Here is a 19,018-nt window from a genome sequence, read left to right as displayed (position 1 = left end):
GGGACTCACGTCTGAGCATACCCTGCCACACTTAGGGCGAACAAAGCGATACAAAAGGGGATGATGGACGGAGCGTTTCAACAAATCAAACACTCACCCCCAGTCAACTGATCTGGGTTTAATCCATCACCATTCTTTAGTTCACTCAGCCACCCCAGTTCAGACATGGCCATATGCAAATCAGTCTGACCCTGTGCCTCGTGGGAACAGTCCAGCCCGAACTGCCAAGCCATGTCTTCCCTGGACCGGAAACAAGCATCCTGGGACCGGTTTCGGATTCATAATCCTCATCAGCCAGGCTATCTTGAATCCAGTGGCCAAGTGAACAAGGGACTCACGTCTGAGCATACCCTGCCACACTTAGGGCGAACAAAGCGATACAAAAGGGGATGATGGACGGAGCGTTTCAACAAATCAAACACTCACCCCCAGTCAACTGATCTGGGTTTAATCCATCACCATTCTTTAGTTCACTCAGCCACCCCAGTTCAGACATGGCCATATGCAAATCAGTCTGACCCTGTGCCTCGTGGGAACAGTCCAGCCCGAACTGCCAAGCCATGTCTTCCCTGGACCGGAAACAAGCATCCTGGGACCGGTTTCGGATTCATAATCCTCATCAGTCAGGCTATCTTAAATCCAGTGGCCAAGTGAACAAGGGACTCACGTCTGAGCATAACCTGCTACACTTTGGGTGAACAAAGCAAAACAAAAGGGGATGATGGACGGAGCGTTTCAACAAATCAAACACTCACCCCCAGTCAACTGATCTGGGTTTAATCCATCACCATTCTTTAGTTCACTCAGCCAACCCAGTTCAGACATGGCCATATGCAAATCAGTCTGACCCTGTGCCTCGTGGGAACAGTCCAGCCCGAACTGCCAAGCCATGTCCTCCCTGGACCGGAAACACACATCCTGGGACCGGTTTCGGATTCATAATCCTCATCAGCCAGGCTATCTTGAATCCAGTGGCCAAGTGAACAAGGGACTCACGTCTGAGCATACCCTGCCACACTTAGGGCGAACAAAGTGATACAAAAGGGGATGATGGACGGAGCGTTTCAACAAATGAAACACTCACCCCCAGTCAACTTCTCTGGGTTTAATCCATCACCATTCTTTAGTTCACTCAGCCACCCCAGTTCAGACATGGCCATATGCAAATCAGTCTGACCCTGTGCCTCGTGGGAAAAGTCCAGCCCGAACTGCCAAGCCATGTCCTCCCTGGACCGGAAACAAGCATCTTGGGACCGGTTTCGGATTCATAATCCTCATCAGCCAGGCTATCTTGAATCCAGTGGCCAAGTGAACAAGGGACTCACGTCTGAGCATACCCTGCCACACTTAGGGCGAACAAAGCGATACAAAAGGGGATGATGGACGGAGCGTTTCAACAAATCAAACACTCACCCCCAGTCAACTTCTCTGGGTTTAATCCATAACCATTCTTTAGTTCACTCAGCCACCCCAGTTCAGACATGGCCATATGCAAATCAGTCTGACCCTGTGCCTCGTGGGAACAGTCCAGCCCGAACTGCCAAGCCATGTCTTCCCTGGACCGGAAACAAGCATCCTGGGACCAGTTTCGGATTCATAATCCTCATCAGCCAGGCTATCTTGAATCCAGTGGCCAAGTGAACAAGGGACTCACGTCTGAGCATACCCTGCCACACTTAGGGCGAACAAAGCGATACAAAAGGGGATGATGGACGGAGCGTTTCAACAAATCAAACACTCACCCCCAGTCAACGGATCTGGGTTTAATCCATGACCATTCTTTAGTTCACTCAGCCACCCCAGTTCAGACATGGCCATATGCAAATCAGTCTGACCCTGTGCCTCGTGGGAACAGTCCAGCCCGAACTGCCAAGCCATGTCTTCCCTGGACCGGAAACAAGCATCCTGGGACCAGTTTCGGATTCATAATCCTCATCAGCCAGGCTATCTTGAATCCAGTGGCCAAGTGAACAAGGGACTCACGTCTGAGCATACCCTGCCACACTTAGGGCGAACAAAGCGATACAAAAGGGGATGATGGACGGAGCGTTTCAACAAATCAAACACTCACCCCCAGTCAACGGATCTGGGTTTAATCCATGACCATTCTTTAGTTCACTCAGCCACCCCAGTTCAGACATGGCCATATGCAAATCAGTCTGACCCTGTGCCTCGTGGGAACAGTCTTGCCCGAACTGCCAAGCCATGTCTTCCCTGGACCGGAAACAAGCATCCTGGGACCGGTTTCGGATTCATAATCCTCATCAGCCAGGCTATCTTGAATCCAGTGGCCAAGTGAACAAGGGACTCACGTCTGAGCATACCCTGCCACACTTAGGGCGAACAAAGCGATACAAAAGGGGATGATGGACGGAGCGTTTCAACAAATCAAACACTCACCCCCAGTCAACTGATCTGGGTTTAATCCATCACCATTCTTTAGTTCACTCAGCCACCCCAGTTCAGACATGGCCATATGCAAATCAGTCTGACCCTGTGCCTCGTGGGAATAGTCCAGCCCGAACTGCCAAGCCATGTCTTCCCTGGACCGGAAACAAGCATCCTGGGACCGGTTTCGGATTCATAATCCTCATCAGCCAGGCTATCTTGAATCCAGTGGCCAAGTGAACAAGGGACTCACGTCTGAGCATACCCTGCCACACTTAGGGCGAACAAAGCGATACAAAAGGGGATGATGGACGGAGCGTTTCAACAAATCAAACACTCACCCCCAGTCAATTGATCTGGGTTTAATCCATCACCATTCTTTAGTTCACTCAGCCACCCCAGTTCAGACATGGCCATATGCAAATCAGTCTGACCCTGTGCCTCGTGGGAACAGTCCAGCCCGAACTGCCAAGCCATGTCTTCCCTAAACCGGAAACAAGCATCCTGGGACCGGTTTCGGATTCATAATCCTCATCAGCCAGGCTATCTTGAATCCAGTGGCCAAGTGAACAAGGGACTCACGTCTGAGCATATCCTGCCACACTTAGGGCGAACAAAGCGATACAAAAGGGGATGATGGACGGAGCGATTTAACAAATCAAACACTCACCCCCAGTCAACTGATCTGGGTTTAATCCATCACCATTCTTTAGTTCACTCAGCCGCCCCAGTTTAGACATGGCCATATGCAAATCAGTCTGACCCTGTGCCTCGTGGGAACAGTCCAGCCCGAACTGCCAAGCCATGTCTTCCCTGGACCGGAAACAAGCATCCTGGGACCGGTTTCGGATTCATAATCCTCATCAGCCAGGCTATCTTGAATCCAGTGGCCAAGTGAACAAGGGACTCACGTCTGAGCATACCCTGCCACACTTAGGGCGACCAAAGCGATACAAAAGGGGATGATGGACGGAGCGTTTCAACAAATCAAACACTCACCCCCAGTCAACGGATCTGGGTTTAATCCATAACCATTCTTTAGTTCACTCAGCCACCCCAGTTCAGACATGGCCATATGCAAATCAGTCTGACCCTGTGCCTCGTGGGAACAGTCCTGCCCGAACTGCCAAGCCATGTCTTCCCTGGACCGGAAACAAGCATCCTTGGACCGGTTTCGGATTCATAATCCTCATCAGCCAGGCTATCTTGAATCCAGTGGCCAAGTGAACAAGGGACTCACGTCTGAGCATACCCTGCCACACTTAGGGCGAACAAAGCGATACAAAAGGGGATGATGGACGGAGCGTTTCAACAAATCAAACACTCACTCCCAGTCAACTGATCTGGGTTTAATCCATCACCATTCTTTAGTTCACTCAGCCACCCCAGTTCAGACATGGCCATATGCAAATCAGTCTGACCCTGTGCCTCGTGGGAACAGTCCAGCCCGAACTGCCAAGCCATGTCTTCCCTGGACCGGAAACAAGCATCCTGGGACCAGTTTCGGATTCATAATCCTCATCAGCCAGGCTATCTTGAATCCAGTGGCCAAGTGAACAAGGGACTCACGTCTGAGCATACCCTGCCACACTTAGGGCGAACAAAGCGATACAAAAGGGGATGATGGACGGAGCGTTTCAACAAATCAAACACTCACCCCCAGTCAACGGATCTGGGTTTAATCCATGACCATTCTTTAGTTCACTCAGCCACCCCAGTTCAGACATGGCCATATGCAAATCAGTCTGACCCTGTGCCTCGTGGGAACAGTCCAGCCCGAACTGCCAAGCCATGTCTTCCCTGGACCGGAAACAAGCATCCTGGGACCGGTTTCGAATTCATAATCCTCATCAGCCAGGCTATCTTGAATCCAGTGGCCAAGTGAACAAGGGACTCACGTCTGAGCTTACCCTGCCACACATAGGGCGAACAAAGCGATACAAAAGGGGATGATGGATGGAGCGTTTCAACAAATCAAACACTCACCCCCAGTCAACTGATCTGGGTTTAATCCATCACCATTCTTTAGTTCACTCAGCCACCCCAGTTCAGACATGGCCATATGCAAATCAGTCTGACCCTGTGCCTCGTGGGAACAGTCCAGCCCGAATTGCCAAGCCATGTCTTCCCTGGACCGGAAACAAGCATCCTGGGACCGGTTTCGGATTCATAATCCTCATCAGCCAGGCTATCTTGAATCCAGGGGCCAAGTGAACAAGGGACTCACGTCTGAGCATACCCTGCCACACTTAGGGCGAACAAAGCGATACAAAAGGGGATGATGGACGGAGCGTTTCAACAAATTAAACACTCACCCCCAGTCAACTGATCTGGGTTTAATCCATCACCATTCTTTAGTTCACTCAGCCACCCCAGTTCAGACATGGCCATATGCAAATCAGTCTGACCCTGTGCCTCGTGGGAACAGTCCAGCCGAACTGCCAAGCCATGTCTTCCCTGGACCGGAAACAAGCATCCTGGGACCGGTTTCGGATTCATAATCCTCATCAGCCAGGCTATCTTGAATCCAGTGGCCAAGTGAACAAGGGACTCACGTCTGAGCATACCCTGCCACACTTAGGGCGAACAAAGCGATACAAAAGGGGATGATGGACGGAGCGTTTCAACAAATCAAACACTCACCCCCAGTCAACTTCTCTGGGTTTAATCCATCACCATTCTTTAGTTCACTCAGCCACCCCAGTTCAGACATGGCCATATGCAAATCAGTCTGACCCTGTGCCTCGTGGGAACAGTCCAGCCCGAATTGCCAAGCCATGTCTTCCCTGGACCGGAAACAAGCATCCTGGGACCGGTTTCGGATTCATAATCCTCATCAGCCAGGCTATCTTGAATCCAGGGGCCAAGTGAACAAGGGACTCACGTCTGAGCATACCCTGCCACACTTAGGGCGAACAAAGCGATACAAAAGGGGATGATGGATGGAGCGTTTCAACAAATCAAACACTCACCCCCAGTCAACTGATCTGGGTTTAATCCATCACCATTCTTTAGTTCACTCAGCCACCCCAGTTCAGACATGGCCATATGCAAATCAGTCTGACCCTGTGCCTCGTGGGAACAGTCCAGCCCGAATTGCCAAGCCATGTCTTCCCTGGACCGGAAACAAGCATCCTGGGACCGGTTTCGGATTCATAATCCTCATCAGCCAGGCTATCTTGAATCCAGGGGCCAAGTGAACAAGGGACTCACGTCTGAGCATACCCTGCCACACTTAGGGCGAACAAAGCGATACAAAAGGGGATGATGGACGGAGCGTTTCAACAAATTAAACACTCACCCCCAGTCAACTGATCTGGGTTTAATCCATCACCATTCTTTAGTTCACTCAGCCACCCCAGTTCAGACATGGCCATATGCAAATCAGTCTGACCCTGTGCCTCGTGGGAACAGTCCAGCCGAACTGCCAAGCCATGTCTTCCCTGGACCGGAAACAAGCATCCTGGGACCGGTTTCGGATTCATAATCCTCATCAGCCAGGCTATCTTGAATCCAGTGGCCAAGTGAACAAGGGACTCACGTCTGAGCATACCCTGCCACACTTAGGGCGAACAAAGCGATACAAAAGGGGATGATGGACGGAGCGTTTCAACAAATCAAACACTCACCCCCAGTCAACTTCTCTGGGTTTAATCCATCACCATTCTTTAGTTCACTCAGCCACCCCAGTTCAGACATGGCCATATGCAAATCAGTCTGACCCTGTGCCTCGTGGGAACAGTCCAGCCCGAATTGCCAAGCCATGTCTTCCCTGGACCGGAAACAAGCATCCTGGGACCGGTTTCGGATTCATAATCCTCATCAGCCAGGCTATCTTGAATCCAGGGGCCAAGTGAACAAGGGACTCACGTCTGAGCATACCCTGCCACACTTAGGGCGAACAAAGCGATACAAAAGGGGATGATGGATGGAGCGTTTCAACAAATCAAACACTCACCCCCAGTCAACTGATCTGGGTTTAATCCATCACCATTCTTTAGTTCACTCAGCCACCCCAGTTCAGACATGGCCATATGCAAATCAGTCTGACCCTGTGCCTCGTGGGAACAGTCCAGCCCGAATTGCCAAGCCATGTCTTCCCTGGACCGGAAACAAGCATCCTGGGACCGGTTTCGGATTCATAATCCTCATCAGCCAGGCTATCTTGAATCCAGGGGCCAAGTGAACAAGGGACTCACGTCTGAGCATACCCTGCCACACTTAGGGCGAACAAAGCGATACAAAGGGGGATGATGGACGGAGCGTTTCAACAAATCAAACACTCACCCCCAGTCAACTGATCTGGGTTTAATCCATCACCATTCTTTAGTTCACTCAGCCACCCCAGTTCAGACATGGCCATATGCAAATCAGTCTGACCCTGTGCCCCGTGGGAACAGTCCAGCCGAACTGCCAAGCCATGTCTTCCCTGGACCGGAAACAAGCATCCTGGGACCGGTTTCGGATTCATAATCCTCATCAGCCAGGCTATCTTGAATCCAGTGGCCAAGTGAACAAGGGACTCACGTCTGAGCATACCCTGCCACACTTAGGGCGAACAAAGCGATACAAAAGGGGATGATGGACGGAGCGTTTCAACAAATCAAACACTCACCCCCAGTCAACTTCTCTGGGTTTAATCCATCACCATTCTTTAGTTCACTCAGCCACCCCAGTTCAGACATGGCCATATGCAAATCAGTCTGACCCTGTGCCTCGTGGGAACAGTCCAGCCCGAACTGCCAAGCCATGTCTTCCCTGGACGGGAAACAAGCATCCTGGGACCGGTTTCGGATTCATAATCCTCATCAGCCAGGCTATCTTGAATCCAGTGGCCAAGTGAACAAGGGACTCACGTCTGAGCATACCCTGCCACACTTAGGGCGAACAAAGCAATACAAAAGGGGATGATGGACGGAGCGATTCAACAAATCAAACACTCACCCCCAGTCAACTGATCTGGGTTTAATCCATCACCATTCTTTAGTTCACTCAGCCACCCCAGTTCAGACATGGCCATATGCAAATCAGTCTGACCCTGTGCCTCGTGGGAACAGTCCAGCCCGAACTGCCAAGCCATGTCTTCCCTGGACCGGAAACAAGCATCCTGGGACCGGTTTCGGATTCATAATCCTCATCAGCCAGGCTATCTTGAATCCAGTGGCCAAGTGAACAAGGGACTCACGTCTGAGCATACCCTGCCACACTTAGGGCGAACAAAGCGATACAAAAGGGGATGATGGACGGAGCGTTTCAACAAATCAAACACTCACCCCCAGTCAACGGATCTGGGTTTAATCCATCACCATTCTTTAGTTCACTCAGCCACCCCAGTTCAGACATGGCCATATGCAAATCAGTCTGACCCTGTGCCTCGTGGGAACAGTCTTGCCCGAACTGCCAAGCCATGTCTTCCCTGGACCGGAAACAAGCATCCTGGGACCGGTTTCGGATTCATAATCCTCATCAGCCAGGCTATCTTGAATCCAGTGGCCAAGTGAACAAGGGACTCACGTCTGAGCATACCCTGCCACACTTAGGGCGAACAAAGCGATACAAAAGGGGATGATGGACGGAGCGTTTCAACAAATCAAACACTCACCCCCAGTCAACTGATCTGGGTTTAATCCATCACCATTCTTTAGTTCACTCAGCCACCCCAGTTCAGACATGGCCATATGCAAATCAGTTTGACCCTGTGCCTCGTGGGAACAGTCCAGCCCGAACTGCCAAGCCATGTCTTCCCTGGACCGGAAACAAGCATTTTGGGACCGGTTTCGGATTCATAATCCTCATCAGCCAGGCCATCTTGAATCCAGTGGCCAAGTGAACAAGGGACTCACGTCTGAGCATACCCTGCCACACTTAGGGCGAACAAAGCGATACAAAAGGGGATGATGGACGGAGCGTTTCAACAAATCAAACACTCACCCCCAGTCAACTGATCTGGGTTTAATCCATCACCATTCTTTAGTTCACTCAGCCACCCCAGTTCAGACATGGCCATATGCAAATCAGTCTGACCCTGTGCCTCGTGGGAACAGTCCAGCCCGAACTGCCAAGCCATGTCTTCCCTGGACCGCAAACACGCATCCTGGGACCGGTTTCGGATTCATAATCCTCGTCAGCCAGGCTATCTTGAATCCAGTGGCCAAGTGAACAAGGGACTCACGTCTGAGCATACCCTGCCACCCATATGGCGAACAAAGCGATACAAAAGGGGATGATGGACGGAGCGTTTCAACAAATCAAACACTCACCCCCAGTCAACTGATCTGGGTTTAATCCATCACCATTCTTTAGTTCACTCAGCCACCCCAGTTCAGACATGGCCATATGCAAATCAGTCTGACCCTGTGCCTCGTGGGAACAGTCCAGCCCGAACTGCCAAGCCATGTCTTCCCTTGACCGGAAACAAGCATCCTGGGACCGGTTTCGGATTCATAATCCTCATCAGCCAGGCTATCTTGAATCCAGTGGCCAAGTGAACAAGGGACTCACGTCTGAGCATACCCTGCCACACTTAGGGCGAACAAAGCGATACAAAAGGGGATGATGGACGGAGCGTTTCAACAAATCAAACACTCACCCCCAGTCAACTGATCTGGGTTTAATCCATCACCATTCTTTAGTTCACTCAGCCACCCCAGTTCAGACATGGCCATATGCAAATCAGTATGACCCTGTGCCTCGTGGGAACAGTCCAGCCCGAACTGCCAAGCCATGTCTTCCCTGGACCGGAAACAAGCATCCTGGGACCGGTTTCGGATTCATAATCCTCATCAGCCAGGCTATCTTGAATCCAGTGGCCAAGTGAACAAGGGACTCACGTCTGAGCATACCCTGCCACACTTAGGGCGAACAAAGCGATACAAAAGGGGATGATGGACGGAGCGTTTCAACAAATCAAACACTCACCCCCAGTCAACTGATCTGGGTTTAATCCATCACCATTCTTTAGTTCACTCAGCCACCCCAGTTCAGACATGGCCATATGCAAATCAGTCTGACCCTGTGCCTCGTGGGAACAGTCCAGCCCGAACTGCCAAGCCATGTCTTCCCTGGACCGGAAACAAGCATCCTGGGACCGGTTTCGGATTCATAATCCTCATCAGTCAGGCTATCTTGAATCCAGTGGCCAAGTGAACAAGGGACTCACATCTGAGCATAACCTGCCACACTTAGGGCGAACAAAGCGATACAAAAGGGGATGATGGACGGAGCGTTTCAACAAATCAAACACTCACCCCCAGTCAACTGATCTGGGTTTAATCCATCACCATTCTTTAGTTCACTCAGCCACCCCAGTTCAGACATGGCCATATGCAAATCAGTCTGACCCTGTGCCTCGTGGGAACAGTCCAGCCCGAACTGCCAAGCCATGTCCTCCCTGGACCGGAAACAAGCATCCTGGGACCGGTTTCCGATTCATAATCCTCATCAGCCAGGCTATCTTGAATCCAGTGGCCAAGTGAACAAGGGACTCACGTCTGAGCATACCCTGCCACACTTAGGGCTAACAAAGCGATACAAAAGGGGATGATGGACGGAGCGTTTCAACAAATCAAACACTCACCCCCAGTCAACTTCTCTGGGTTTAATCCATCACCATTCTTTAGTTCACTCAGCCACCCCAGTTCAGACATGGCCATATGCAAATCAGTCTGACCCTGTGCCTCGTGGGAACAGTCCAGCCCGAACTGCCAAGCCATGTCTTCCCTGCACAGGAAACAAGCATCCTGGGACCGGTTTCGGATTCATAATCCTCATCAGCCAGGCTATCTTGAATCCAGTGGCCAAGTGAACAAGGGACTCACGTCTGAGCATACCCTGCCACACTTAGGGCGAACAAAGCGATACAAAAGGGGATGATGGACGGAGCGTTTCAACAAATCAAACACTCACCCCCAGTCAACTGATCTGGGTTTAATCCATCACCATTCTTTAGTTCACTCAGCCACCCCAGTTCAGACATGGCCATATGCAAATCAGTCTGACCCTGTGCCTCGTGGGAAAAGTCCAGCCCGAACTGCCAAGCCATGTCCTCCCTGGACCGGAAACAAGCATCTTGGGACCGGTTTCGGATTCATAATCCTCATCAGCCAGGCTATCTTGAATCCAGTGGCCAAGTGAACAAGGGACTCACGTCTGAGCATACCCTGCCACACTTAGGGCGAACAAAGCGATACAAAAGGGGATGATGGACGGAGCGTTTCAACAAATCAAACACTCACCCCCAGTCAACTGATCTGGGTTTAATCCATCACCATTCTTTAGTTCACTCAGCCACCCCAGTTCAGACATGGCCATATGCAAATCAGTCTGACCCTGTGCCTCGTGGGAACAGTCCAGCCCGAACTGCCAAGCCATGTCTTCCCTGGACCGGAAACAAGCATCCTGGGACCAGTTTCGGATTCATAATCCTCATCAGCCAGGCTATCTTGAATCCAGTGGCCAAGTGAACAAGGGACTCACGTCCGAGCATACCCTGCCACACTTAGGGCGAACAAAGCGATACAAAAGGGGATGATGGACGGAGCGATTCAACAAATAAAACACTCACCCCCAGTCAACTGATCTGGGTTTAATCCATCACCATTCTTTAGTTCACTCAGCCACCCCAGTTCAGACATGGCCATATGCAAATCAGTCTGACCCTGTGCCTCGTGGGAACAGTCCAGCCCGAACTGCCAAGCCATGTCTTCCCTGGACCGGAAACAAGCATCCTGGGACCGGTTTCGGATTCATAATCCTCATCAGCCAGGCTATCTTGAATCCAGTGGCCAAGTGAACAAGGGACTCACGTCTGAGCATACCCTGCCACACTTAGGGTGAACAAAGCGATACAAAAGGGGATGATGGACGGAGCGTTTCAACAAATCAAACACTCTCCCCCAGTCAACGGATCTGGGTTTAATCCATCACCATTCTTTAGTTCACTCAGCCACCCCAGTTCAGACATGGCCATATGCAAATCAGTCTGACCCTGTGCCTCTTGGGAACAGTCCTGCCCGAACTGCCAAGCCATGTCTTCCCTGGACCGGAAACAAGCATCCTGGGACCGGTTTCGGATTCATAATCCTCATCAGACAGGCTATCTTGAATCCAGTGGCCAAGTGAACAAGGGACTCACGTCTGAGCATACCCTGCCACACTTAGGGCGAACAAAGCGATACAAAAGGGGATGATGGACGGAGCGTTTCAACAAATCAAACACTCACCCCCAGTCAACTGATCTGGGTTTAATCCATCACCATTCTTTAGTTCACTCGGCCACCCCAGTTCAGACATGGCCATATGCAAATCAGTCTGACCCTGTGCCTCGTGGGAACAGTCCAGCCCGAACTGCCAAGCCGTGTCTTCCCTGGACCGGAAACAAGCATCCTGGGACCGGTTTCGGATTCATAATCCTCATCAGCCAGGCTATCTTGAATCCAGTGGCCAAGTGAACAAGGGACTCACGTCTGAGCATACCCTGCCACACTTAGGGCGAACAAAGCGATACAAAAGGGGATGATGGACGGAGCGTTTCAACAAATCAAACACTCACCCCCAGTCAACTGATCTGGGTTTAATCCATCACCATTCTTTAGTTCACTCAGCCACCCCAGTTCAGACATGGCCATATGCAAATCAGTCTGACCCTGTGCCTCGTGGGAACAGTCCAGCCCGAACTGCCAAGCCATGTCTTCCCTGGACCGGAAACAAGCATCCTGGGACCGGTTTCGGATTCATAATCCTCATCAGCCAGGCTATCTTGAATCCAGTGGCCAAGTGAACAAGGGACTCACGTCTGAGCATACCCTGCCACACTTAGGGCGAACAAAGCGATACAAAAGGGGATGATGGACGGAGCGTTTCAACAAATCAAACACTCACCCCCAGTCAACTGATCTGGGTTTAATCCATCACCATTCTTTAGTTCACTCAGCCACCCCAGTTCAGACATGGCCATATGCAAATCAGTCTGACCCTGTGCCTCGTGGGAACAGTCCAGCCCGAACTGCCAAGCCATGTCTTCCCTGGACCGGAAACAAGCATCCTGGGACCGGTTTCGGATTCATAATCCTCATCAGCCAGGCTATCTTGAATCCAGTGGCCAAGTGAACAAGGGACTCACGTCTGAGCATACCCTGCCACACTTAGGGCGAACAAAGCGATACAAAAGGGGATGATGGACGGAGCGTTTCAACAAATCAAACACTCACCCCCAGTCAACTGATCTGGGTTTAATCCATCACCATTCTTTAGTTCACTCAGCCACCCCAGTTCAGACATGGCCATATGCAAATCAGTCTGACCCTGTGCCTCGTGGGAACAGTCCAGCCCGAACTGCCAAGCCATGTCTTCCCTGGACCGGAAACAAGCATCCTGGGACCGGTTTCGGATTCATAATCCTCATCAGTCAGGCTATCTTAAATCCAGTGGCCAAGTGAACAAGGGACTCACGTCTGAGCATAACCTGCTACACTTTGGGTGAACAAAGCAAAACAAAAGGGGATGATGGACGGAGCGTTTCAACAAATCAAACACTCACCCCCAGTCAACTGATCTGGGTTTAATCCATCACCATTCTTTAGTTCACTCAGCCAACCCAGTTCAGACATGGCCATATGCAAATCAGTCTGACCCTGTGCCTCGTGGGAACAGTCCAGCCCGAACTGCCAAGCCATGTCCTCCCTGGACCGGAAACACACATCCTGGGACCGGTTTCGGATTCATAATCCTCATCAGCCAGGCTATCTTGAATCCAGTGGCCAAGTGAACAAGGGACTCACGTCTGAGCATACCCTGCCACACTTAGGGCGAACAAAGTGATACAAAAGGGGATGATGGACGGAGCGTTTCAACAAATGAAACACTCACCCCCAGTCAACTTCTCTGGGTTTAATCCATCACCATTCTTTAGTTCACTCAGCCACCCCAGTTCAGACATGGCCATATGCAAATCAGTCTGACCCTGTGCCTCGTGGGAAAAGTCCAGCCCGAACTGCCAAGCCATGTCCTCCCTGGACCGGAAACAAGCATCTTGGGACCGGTTTCGGATTCATAATCCTCATCAGCCAGGCTATCTTGAATCCAGTGGCCAAGTGAACAAGGGACTCACGTCTGAGCATACCCTGCCACACTTAGGGCGAACAAAGCGATACAAAAGGGGATGATGGACGGAGCGTTTCAACAAATCAAACACTCACCCCCAGTCAACTTCTCTGGGTTTAATCCATAACCATTCTTTAGTTCACTCAGCCACCCCAGTTCAGACATGGCCATATGCAAATCAGTCTGACCCTGTGCCTCGTGGGAACAGTCCAGCCCGAACTGCCAAGCCATGTCTTCCCTGGACCGGAAACAAGCATCCTGGGACCAGTTTCGGATTCATAATCCTCATCAGCCAGGCTATCTTGAATCCAGTGGCCAAGTGAACAAGGGACTCACGTCTGAGCATACCCTGCCACACTTAGGGCGAACAAAGCGATACAAAAGGGGATGATGGACGGAGCGTTTCAACAAATCAAACACTCACCCCCAGTCAACGGATCTGGGTTTAATCCATGACCATTCTTTAGTTCACTCAGCCACCCCAGTTCAGACATGGCCATATGCAAATCAGTCTGACCCTGTGCCTCGTGGGAACAGTCCAGCCCGAACTGCCAAGCCATGTCTTCCCTGGACCGGAAACAAGCATCCTGGGACCAGTTTCGGATTCATAATCCTCATCAGCCAGGCTATCTTGAATCCAGTGGCCAAGTGAACAAGGGACTCACGTCTGAGCATACCCTGCCACACTTAGGGCGAACAAAGCGATACAAAAGGGGATGATGGACGGAGCGTTTCAACAAATCAAACACTCACCCCCAGTCAACGGATCTGGGTTTAATCCATGACCATTCTTTAGTTCACTCAGCCACCCCAGTTCAGACATGGCCATATGCAAATCAGTCTGACCCTGTGCCTCGTGGGAACAGTCTTGCCCGAACTGCCAAGCCATGTCTTCCCTGGACCGGAAACAAGCATCCTGGGACCGGTTTCGGATTCATAATCCTCATCAGCCAGGCTATCTTGAATCCAGTGGCCAAGTGAACAAGGGACTCACGTCTGAGCATACCCTGCCACACTTAGGGCGAACAAAGCGATACAAAAGGGGATGATGGACGGAGCGTTTCAACAAATCAAACACTCACCCCCAGTCAACTGATCTGGGTTTAATCCATCACCATTCTTTAGTTCACTCAGCCACCCCAGTTCAGACATGGCCATATGCAAATCAGTCTGACCCTGTGCCTCGTGGGAATAGTCCAGCCCGAACTGCCAAGCCATGTCTTCCCTGGACCGGAAACAAGCATCCTGGGACCGGTTTCGGATTCATAATCCTCATCAGCCAGGCTATCTTGAATCCAGTGGCCAAGTGAACAAGGGACTCACGTCTGAGCATACCCTGCCACACTTAGGGCGAACAAAGCGATACAAAAGGGGATGATGGACGGAGCGTTTCAACAAATCAAACACTCACCCCCAGTCAATTGATCTGGGTTTAATCCATCACCATTCTTTAGTTCACTCAGCCACCCCAGTTCAGACATGGCCATATGCAAATCAGTCTGACCCTGTGCCTCGTGGGAACAGTCCAGCCCGAACTGCCAAGCCATGTCTTCCCTAAACCGGAAACAAGCATCCTGGGACCGGTTTCGGATTCATAATCCTCATCAGCCAGGCTATCTTGAATCCAGTGGCCAAGTGAACAAGGGACTCACGTCTGAGCATATCCTGCCACACTTAGGGCGAACAAAGCGATACAAAAGGGGATGATGGACGGAGCGATTTAACAAATCAAACACTCACCCCCAGTCAACTGATCTGGGTTTAATCCATCACCATTCTTTAGTTCACTCAGCCGCCCCAGTTTAGACATGGCCATATGCAAATCAGTCTGACCCTGTGCCTCGTGGGAACAGTCCAGCCCGAACTGCCAAGCCATGTCTTCCCTGGACCGGAAACAAGCATCCTGGGACCGGTTTCGGATTCATAATCCTCATCAGCCAGGCTATCTTGAATCCAGTGGCCAAGTGAACAAGGGACTCACGTCTGAGCATACCCTGCCACACTTAGGGCGACCAAAGCGATACAAAAGGGGATGATGGACGGAGCGTTTCAACAAATCAAACACTCACCCCCAGTCAACGGATCTGGGTTTAATCCATAACCATTCTTTAGTTCACTCAGCCACCCCAGTTCAGACATGGCCATATGCAAATCAGTCTGACCCTGTGCCTCGTGGGAACAGTCCTGCCCGAACTGCCAAGCCATGTCTTCCCTGGACCGGAAACAAGCATCCTTGGACCGGTTTCGGATTCATAATCCTCATCAGCCAGGCTATCTTGAATCCAGTGGCCAAGTGAACAAGGGACTCACGTCTGAGCATACCCTGCCACACTTAGGGCGAACAAAGCGATACAAAAGGGGATGATGGACGGAGCGTTTCAACAAATCAAACACTCACTCCCAGTCAACTGATCTGGGTTTAATCCATCACCATTCTTTAGTTCACTCAGCCACCCCAGTTCAGACATGGCCATATGCAAATCAGTCTGACCCTGTGCCTCGTGGGAACAGTCCAGCCCGAACTGCCAAGCCATGTCTTCCCTGGACCGGAAACAAGCATCCTGGGACCAGTTTCGGATTCATAATCCTCATCAGCCAGGCTATCTTGAATCCAGTGGCCAAGTGAACAAGGGACTCACGTCTGAGCATACCCTGCCACACTTAGGGCGAACAAAGCAATACAAAAGGGGATGATGGACGGAGCGATTCAACAAATAAAACACTCACCCCCAGTCAACTGATCTGGGTTTAATCCATCACCATTCTTTAGTTCACTCAGCCACCCCAGTTCAGACATGGCCATATGCAAATCAGTCTGACCCTGTGCCTCGTGGGAACAGTCCAGCCCGAACTGCCAAGCCATGTCTTCCCTGGACCGGAAACAAGCATCCTGGGACCGGTTTCGGATTCATAATCCTCATCAGCCAGGCTATCTTGAATCCAGTGGCCAAGTGAACAAGGGACTCACGTCTGAGCATACCCTGCCACACTTAGGGCGAACAAAGCGATACAAAAGGGGATGATGGACGGAGCGTTTCAACAAATCAAACACTCACCCCCAGTCAACTGATCTGGGTTTAATCCATCACCATTCTTTAGTTCACTCAGCCACCCCAGTTCAGACATAGCCATATGCAAATCAGTCTGACCCTGTGCCTCGTGGGAACAGTCCAGCCCGAACTGCCAAGCCATGTCTTCCCTGGACCGGAAACAAGCATCCTGGGACCGGTTTCGGATTCATAATCCTCGTCAGCCAGGCTATCTTGAATCCAGTGGCCAAGTGAACAAGGGACTCACGTCTGAGCATACCCTGCCACCCTTAGGGCGAACAAAGCGATACAAAAGGGGATGATGGACGGAGCGTTTCAACAAATCAAACACTCACCCCCAGTCAACTGATCTGGGTTTAATCCATCACCATTCTTTAGTTCACTCAGCCACCCCAGTTCAGACATGGCCATATGCAAATCAGTCTGACCCTGTGCCTCGTGGGAACAGTCCAGCCCGAACTGCCAAGCCGTGTCTTCCCTGGACCGGAAACAAGCATCCTGGGACCGGTTTCGGATTCATAATCCTCATCAGCCAGGCTATCTTGAATCCAGTGGCCAAGTGAACAAGGGACTCACGTCTGAGCATACCCTGCCACACTTAGGGCGAACAAAGCGATACAAAAGGGGATGATGGACGGAGCGTTTCAACAAATCAAACACTCACCCCCAGTCAACTGATCTGGGTTTAATCCATCACCATTCTTTAGTTCACTCGGCCACCCCAGTTCAGACATGGCCATATGCAAATCAGTCTGACCCTGTGCCTCGTGGGAACAGTCCAGCCCGAACTGCCAAGCCGTGTCTTCCCTGGACCGGAAACAAGCATCCTGGGACCGGTTTCGGATTCATAATCCTCATCAGCCAGGCTATCTTGAATCCAGTGGCCAAGTGAACAAGGGACTCACGTCTGAGCATACCCTGCCACACTTAGGGCGAACAAAGCGATACAAAAGGGGATGATGGACGGAGCGTTTCAACAAATCAAACACTCACCCCCAGTCAACTTATCTGGGTTTAATCCATCACCATTCTTTAGTTCACTCAGCCACCCCAGTTCAGACATGGCCATAAGCAAATCAGTCTGACCCTGTGCCTCGTGGGAACAGTCCAGCCCGAACTGCCAAGCCATGTCTTCCCTGGACCGGAAACAAGCATCCTGGGACCGGTTTCGGATTCATAATCCTCATCAGCCAGGCTATCTTGAATCCAGTGGCCAAGTGAACAAGGGACTCACGTCTGAGCATACCCTGCCACACTTAGGGCGAACAAAGCGATACAAAAGGGGATGATGGACGGAGCGTTTCAACAAATCAAACACTCACCCCCAGTCAACTGATCTGGGTTTAATCCATCACCATTCTTTAGTTCACTCAGCCACCCCAGTTCAGACATGGCCATATGCAAATCAGTCTGACCCTGTGCCTCGTGGGAACAGTCCAGCCCGAACTGCCAAGCCATGTCTTCCCTGGACCGGAAACAAGCATCCTGGGACCGGTTTCGGATTCATAATCCTCATCAGCCAGGCTATCTTGAATCCAGTGGCCAAGTGAACAAGGGACTCACGTCTGAGCATACCCTGCCACACTTAGGGCGAACAAAGCGATACAAAAGGGGATGATGCACGGAGCGTTTCAACAAATCAAACACTCACCCCCAGTCAACTGATCTGGGTTTAATCCATCACCATTCTTTAGTTCACTCAGCCACCCCAGTTCAGACATGGCCATATGCAAATCAGTCTGACCCTGTGCCTCGTGGGAACAGTCCAGCCCGAACTGCCAAGCCATGTCTTCCCTGGACCGGAAACAAGCATCCTGGGACCGGTTTCGGATTCATAATCCTCATCAGCCAGGCTATCTTGAATCCAGTGGCCAAGTGAACAAGGGACTCACGTCTGAGCATACCCTGCCACACTTAGGGCGAACAAAGCGATACAAAAGGGGATGATGGACGGAGCGATTTAACAAATCAAACACTCACCCCCAGTCAACTGATCTGGGTTTAATCCATCACCATTCTTTAGTTCACTCAGCCGCCCCAGTTTAGACATGGCCATATGCAAATCAGTCTGACCCTGTGCCTCGTGGGAACAGTCCAGCCCGAACTGCCAAGCCATGTCTTCCCTGGACCGGAAACAAGCATCCTGGGACCGGTTTCGGATTCATAATCCTCATCAGCCAGGCTATCTTGAATCCAGTGGCCAAGTGAACAAGGGACTCACGTCTGAGCATACCCTGCCACACTTAGGGCGACCAAAGCGATACAAAAGGGGATGATGGACGGAGCGTTTCAACAAATCAAACACTCACCCCCAGTCAACGGATCTGGGTTTAATCCATAACCATTCTTTAGTTCACTCAGCCACCCCAGTTCAGACATGGCCATATGCAAATCAGTCTGACCCTGTGCCTCGTGGGAACAGTCCTGCCCGAACTGCCAAGCCATGTCTTCCCTGGACCGGAAACAAGCATCCTTGGACC

Source organism: Lissotriton helveticus, chromosome 5_1 (assembly GCF_964261635.1).
Source record: "Lissotriton helveticus chromosome 5_1, aLisHel1.1, whole genome shotgun sequence".
Lineage (NCBI taxonomy): Eukaryota > Metazoa > Chordata > Amphibia > Caudata > Salamandridae > Lissotriton > Lissotriton helveticus.
Note: the sequence above shows the minus strand (reverse complement) of the source record.